This window comes from Rhea americana, unplaced genomic scaffold (assembly GCF_003343005.1).
Source record: "Rhea americana isolate MKP2758 unplaced genomic scaffold, rheAme1 scaffold_444, whole genome shotgun sequence".
In the NCBI taxonomy this organism is placed as follows: domain Eukaryota; kingdom Metazoa; phylum Chordata; class Aves; order Rheiformes; family Rheidae; genus Rhea; species Rhea americana.
The window spans coordinates 222,654-229,151 of record NW_028186584.1 but is presented as its reverse complement, the minus strand read 5'-3'; the positions used below and the strand labels follow the sequence as shown (position 1 = coordinate 229,151).

Here is a 6,498-nt window from a genome sequence, read left to right as displayed (position 1 = left end):
GGCGCTCCTCTGCCGCCCGCTCGCAGCAGCCGGTCGGCGGCTGAGGCGGCCCCGAGCGCCCGCGTCGGCAGCGCCGGAGAGCCGGGCCCGGGCCCTGCGGGAGGCCCGGTGGCCATGGAGCGCGCGCCTCGGTCCCCGGGGCTCTGCCCCGCGCAGGAACCTGACGGCAGGAGCCGCCGCAGGAGCTGTAGCTGCGGATCGAATTACTACAGCACATGATCTTGCAGGAAGAGCTTTTCTTGACCAATCTAATGAAGGTTTCTTTCCTAATTTGAAGGCCTTGTTTTGTACTAACTTAAAAAACAAAACAAAACAAAAAAAAACTAGGAAGTGAAAAAGAGAAATTGAGGGAAGCTGGAAGGACTTGAGGTTTGTTTTATATATATATATATATATATATATATAAAATCTTGATCTCCTGCTTAAAAATTAGTATTTTTAAGGCTGAAGCTTTTTTCCGTAGCATAGTTTTTCCCCATCAAAAGCATAGAACAAATTTTGAACTCAGTCTTGTGAGCTATATGTGTTTGAAACCAAGCATATAATTGCTTCCTAGCAAACTTTTTTTATTTTTTTAATAGAGCGTTGCTTTAGAAATGATGAGGGAGTAAACATTTATGACTTCAGCAATTACTCTGTCACTTAAAAGTATTTTGGCAAACTGCTTGCTTCTAATGGTTAAAAAAAAAATCCGGTGGCTAGTAGTATAGCAATTTCCATAGCAACTAATGGTGGTACCATGGTAAGCAAAGCTAAATTTTGGAATATGCAATAGGAACAGGTTATGATCTGCATCAACTTAAGTGGTAGCAATAAAGACTTGCTTAGGAGAAGGCAAATGAAGATTGGATAAGAACAAAATTACTTGAAATCGAAAACTTACTTTGTTTTCACACATTTGATCTGCGTATGCTTTTGGTGACCTTTTTATACTTCCTTTGTGTTATGTTGCAAATTCTGGGACCTAGGGCAACGTCCTGTCCAGGAACTTTTGGAAGTCTGAGGTACTGCAGAAGCCTTTCAGGAAGGGCACTGTCTTTAGCAGAATGGTATTAGAGGCATAGTACAGAAAACAGTGTTGAGGTTTTGGGAGATTTATGCAGACTTGAAAATAACAAGTGACTAATGTTGAGCACTTGTTTTGGGRATGGAAGGGAGCACTGAAGCATATTTGTTCTTTACCCAGTGTTTCATGAATTTATAGTCGTGCTATAGATGGGACAGGCTGAATTTGGAAGTTCATGGTTCAGAAATAGGAGAATATTGAATAAAAGTGAGTAATAAAGAGAGAACTATGTTAAAAAAATTGCGTTTTTTTGTTCTAATAGTGTTCAAGCTGCTTTGGTCTGTGGGCTTAAATTACTTTTRGAAAACTGCAGGCTGCTACCGCTAGTGACATAATCTGTTACGCGTAGTGCTGTCTTGTGAGGAAAGCTCAAACTCCTTGCAAGTCATCCTTTGAAAAGGGTTACCAGGAGAGCTGCTATGGATAGACAATTCTGTGTGCTTTTTTTCCCCTGCCACCCATGGCTCATGGTTCATTGGTTGGATGGGCTGTCAGCTGGAATGAATTAAATTTTTGCTCTCCCCAGATAATACGATCCTGAGCTAAAATAAGGAGGAATCTCTTAGCTCTGCTTCTCCCCTTCCTCATTAGGGRGACATCTGAGGCATAGCTGATCATGTTTTTCCATGCTCTGTGGAAGGAACATTTATTTCCATGTTTTTCCCCTGAGTTTTATTGGATATCGGCTAAGGTGTCAAAAGAGAAACCAAAACTATTTTTCTTCCCTGAGATGCAATAGGGGATCAGTGGTACTGAATTTCAGTGAAGAAAGGTGATGCGTCTGAACAGAGCTCATGGAGGGGGAACATCAGGAAGATGAGCTTTCTTCTTTTCTCTCCCTGTTTATAAGGTTTGTAGAAGTGTAAGTGTAGAAACTGTTGATTGCATGCTAGGGAAAATAACTTCACATACATAACGAAGTAGTATGCTTTCTTAATGCAGCGGCCTGGAGTCTAAAGTGTTAGCGCCTGAAGGGCAATAGCTAGAACAGTGTAATGAGCGCAGTCATAAAAAATGGGTGAACTGGAATGCCAAGAAATAGAAGAGTATCTTGTTATAGTAAACACTTCTGAAACAATAGTAGAATGACAAGAATAACTGGGAAACTTGGCTATAAATGATGCAGGAAAAACAGATGAGGTCAATGAGTTGAGAGTAAATCAAGAGCTAAGTATTTGATGGATTCTTTTGAGAACTTTATGAGGAGGAATGTTTGTAGGAATTCTTGTTGTTTTACTAGACCTTAAATTGAGAAAATTGAGAATGGTTTGTTAACTCTGCTCTCCTCAATTAGTATTAATGAATGATATTTGACTGCTTAGATGGAGAGCTGATATGGAGCCACAATTTAGAGTAACAGTCTTTTACCGTGTTTCTAGAGTAACACAGTTCTGTTCTTAATTATATTTTGTGGGTTGAAGAATCAGTTTATAACTGTGCATTACCTCCTTTTTGCAGAAAATCTACAGATGTCAGTGGGTTTGTACAGGGATCAGGGAAAGAATGTGGTCTCTTTGTGACCAACAGTAGCAAAAGAAGGAACTTAAATGTTGTCTTTGAGTCACTATTTTTAGAAGCAAAAGTATGTTGTCTTTTCTGTCCGCTGCTGTGTGGCCTTTTGTTTCTTTAATCATACTTTTTTTCCCCCTTTTTCCTCTGCATATATTCCTTCTGTCATGGACTTCTCAGCAGATCAAAACAAGGAACTGAAACAGTTTTCTGTGCAATAACCAACACTGACATTATCATTGGATGTTTGGGCTATTTTTGCCCAAGTGTTAATTCTGGTATGTGGGGAGAAATTAAAGCAAATAAATGTTAGTTAACTTAGGAAACAAAACTTTCATAGCTAGGGTTAARAATGTTAATAATAATTTGAATGTTGTACACATAACATACGTTGTGTTTAGATAGGTCTGCAAGTTGGAAGTTCTATCACTAATTGAATTCAAAGAGTGACATTCTCTCTTATTAATACCATCTAGTCCTAGATAAACCTAAGACAGTGCAAGTAGTAATAGAATGAATATGTAGCAATACCTACAGCATAACTGAAACTGTCATCTTTGGCAAGGATCACTTCAAGCTAAACACCATGTGGCAGTGAGCTTTTGAAAGGGGGTTGTCAGCAAAATCAAGATGAGCTATCTTAAAAGAACGTAATGTCAAAAGAAGGAAGTTAAAATCTTTAGCCTGAGTATGGAAGCTTTGCAGCTGTGAGGTGTGACTGCTGACTACTACTTTTTCTTCTTGGTTTCTCTGTCTACCTGTTTTCTCATTCTGTGTGAATTGATTGCTGCCCCGAAGAGTTTGCAGGTCTGCTATGTTTACATGGTGCCTGGTGCAGTGGAACCCTGTCTCTGAACTGGGACCTCTGGATATTACTGCATTGCAAGCATTGCATTTCTTACCATTGTGTCAGTGTCGTGTGTTTAAGGACACAGTCTTATCTTTACAGAGGAGGAAACCGGAAGGCATGAGAAAATAACRTTATGGTAAAATGGCAAAGTTCAAGAAGTTATTTAAGCCAGACAGGCAGAGCTTTGAACTATTTCCTTACCTATACAAAATAAGAAACTTTCACCAGCTCATGTTTTGGTAGATGGAATGCTAGACAATCTACAGTATTTGCAAAGAAAACTTTCCAGCCATATTGATTTCTTTGATTAAAAGTTTGCATTCAGTTTGCAAAAGACTCTTTGCTGCTCTTACTAGAATGTCCTCTACTGGTCTCTTAATTTTATTTATTTATTTTTCAGTTCTGCAGTTTGCTGCTATTGAGAACACTGTGGCCTGCAGTCAGACTGATAAATATTTAAGTCAGTTTAACTCTGATTTCTGTTTGGCAGAGCAAGGAGCAAAAGCAGCAAAAAAGGCATTGGCATTACTTATTAAAAGGAAGACTTACAAGAATGGGAAGATTACAGTCCTGGGAATGTTTTTCTCTGTTGCAGCCTCTCAGAAGGAAGTAGGAAAAAGAATACAAAATTTCATTTCCAATTTTGTCTTTCATGTTTCTCTCTCTGACGGTTTTAGTTATGTTAACAAGGAAAGTGCATGATACATATATCCTGACACTTTCTGATAAATTATGATAAATGATTTAGATTCTATTCTGTATATTTATGTTTCTTTTTGTCTTAATTCCTTATAGTCTTGCAGAACCTATGGATTTTTTTCAGGAGATTCTTTTGCATGCAGAATTTTTCATGTGGATGTGGGGTGGGATGAGATGAGAAGGGRTTGTTTCTTTGACTGCAAGTTTTTCATTTGTTGTTCCTTCAAAACATGGTCTAGCACACAATTTAACAACACTTTCTTGTGTTAAGACAGATTCGCGCTTTCAGAAGGATARTTGAGGCTATTGATTACAGACTTGAAAGCTATATACAGTCTTCCCAAGTCAGAGAGCTAAGAGTGCGGTTTCACAGCAACATAAGCTGGCCTAAATCCAGGTTGCCATGTGTTGGCACTAATATTTGTGTAACCATGTGGTGTGCCACCTTGGGGAGCAGATCTGACTGAATACTAACACTACTTAAAGTGAGTAGTTTTCAGCTGGATCAGCTCCCTCAACCAGCTTGATGTGTAGTTGCATAAATAGTGCTGACATAAGGGAGGTTACAGAAATATATGACCTAGGAAATAAAGGAAGAAAAAGCCTGTCTCTGGCTGTCTGATTTAAGTAGGGTGTGGTTCTAATTTAAACTAACCTAGTCTGTGGTGCTGCATATTCTCAGTTTGTCCTTTTGCATTAGTGCTAGTCACATGCTTCACGAAGTTGTTGCAGGGAAGCAMACTGGCAGAGGACTGCTCCTGCCTGCCCCTGGCCTGTCATTAATTTTCTGCATGTTTAGTTTACTGARTAGGCATGGTAGGAACAGATGAGCTCTAATGCCATGCAGTGCCAGGGTGTTTGCCAGGCAGTATAAATGCAAAGGGACTGGGAATAGTGAGACTGCAGCAGTGTAACAGAAGATGTGATTTCGTGTTAGATTAAATCAAACTAAACATAATGGATGTAATATCCAGGTTATCCACCCAAAGACCTGAGCACCTGAAACCCTGAGCCATGGAGTATCCAGTTAATGATCAATAGGTGCTCAATCAACTCTGTTTAACAATTTAGAAAATAATAAATGCTAGATTTCAACTTGATTCTACTTCATTTTTTTTAAAGCATAGAAGATTGCTTTCCTGAGTGCTCCCCTGTTTTTCACTATTTGTGCATTTTTCTCAGACCTTTTTAKCTTTGTTAACATTGCATTGTCCATGGTCGATCCTACATTTTCTCTTTAAGCAACTTTTTAGATTTCCTTCTATGACTCCAGTCACTTTTCGTAATACTGTATTTCAGACTCTACCTTCACTTACAAGGGGCTGGAAACCTATCACAGAGATTTAAACTTCAGTGAAGTAAATACCTATATCCGAGGTAACAATTCATAGAGGCAAGTGTTACTTTAGAGATTGCTCATTTCTCTTTGACTGCGAAGTGGGTTTGGGTGACTAATTCAAATTAGACGTCTATAGTATAAATGTCTACAAGTTAGGTAAAGTGCATCCTATTCCAGAAGAGTTGCTGGGCAAAGATTCTCAGAGAGACCTCCTCATGACAGGACAAGAGGCAATGGGCAGAAACTGAACCACAGGAAGTTCAGTCTGAATGTGAGGGGGAATTTCTTCCCTGTGAGAGTGACGGAGCACTGGACCAGGTTGCCCAGAGAGGCTGTGGAGTCTCCTTCTGTGGAGATCTTCAAGGCCCGCCTGGGTGCAACCCTGTCTACCATGCTCTAGGTGACCCTGCTGAGCGGGGAGGCTGGGCTCGGTGATCTCCAGAGGTCCCTTCCAACCTTACTGGTTCTATGATTGTGTTCTCACCTTTGCAGTTTGTAAGGTAAATGAGACACTGGATACGCTTTGCAGTGTGCTGTGCTCTTAGCTGTGCTTGGTGGATCTTTCTTCCTCTTTCATAGCTGACTGATAAGTTTGAGGTTGAAAGCAGTATCTCTAAATGATTCAGAATCATCAAGTTAAGCTTATCAATGCAAGACCAATGGGATAAGCTAAATACAAGTCTTCATCATATACTTGCCAACACAGTTGGTTTTCCAGATCTGATTGAAACATAGAGATGTTAGCCAGAGAGTAGCTGTACAATACTGTGATCATTTGCCTAGTTTGAAACATAAAATTAAATAGTAAGGCCCATGGTGCAGAAGACAAGAGTTCTCCATATGTTTCTTCATTGCATAGTGTGAAGAAGGACTTACGAAGTCTGTGATCACTGGTACAGTAAGTGTGAATAGTAAATCTTCTCCTTGTACTTTCTCTAAAGATTATTTAATTATGCCTAGTTGTAGGGATTGATTGGTACAGGCATCTGAGTGGTGTGTGGGCTTTTTTTTTTTTTTTTTTTTTTTTTTTTTTTT

The 6,498-nt window shown here is 39.5% G+C and overlaps 1 protein-coding gene across 2 annotated transcripts in view; it reads left to right on the top strand.

Annotated features, from left to right (window-relative positions):
* The first annotated feature begins 172 nt into the window (after positions 1–172).
* The window catches only part of PPP6R2 (protein phosphatase 6 regulatory subunit 2), a 102,883-nt gene continuing 96,557 nt past the window's right edge, over positions 173–6,498 (top strand). The window contains exon 1 of one of the 2 annotated variants that reach the window (XM_085315942.1): positions 173–369. The gene's annotated coding sequence lies outside the window, so the exon portion shown is untranslated. Of the gene's footprint in view, positions 370–3,836; positions 4,035–6,498 lie in introns of those variants that run through there. The other variant, XM_085315943.1, reaches the window with a different exon arrangement.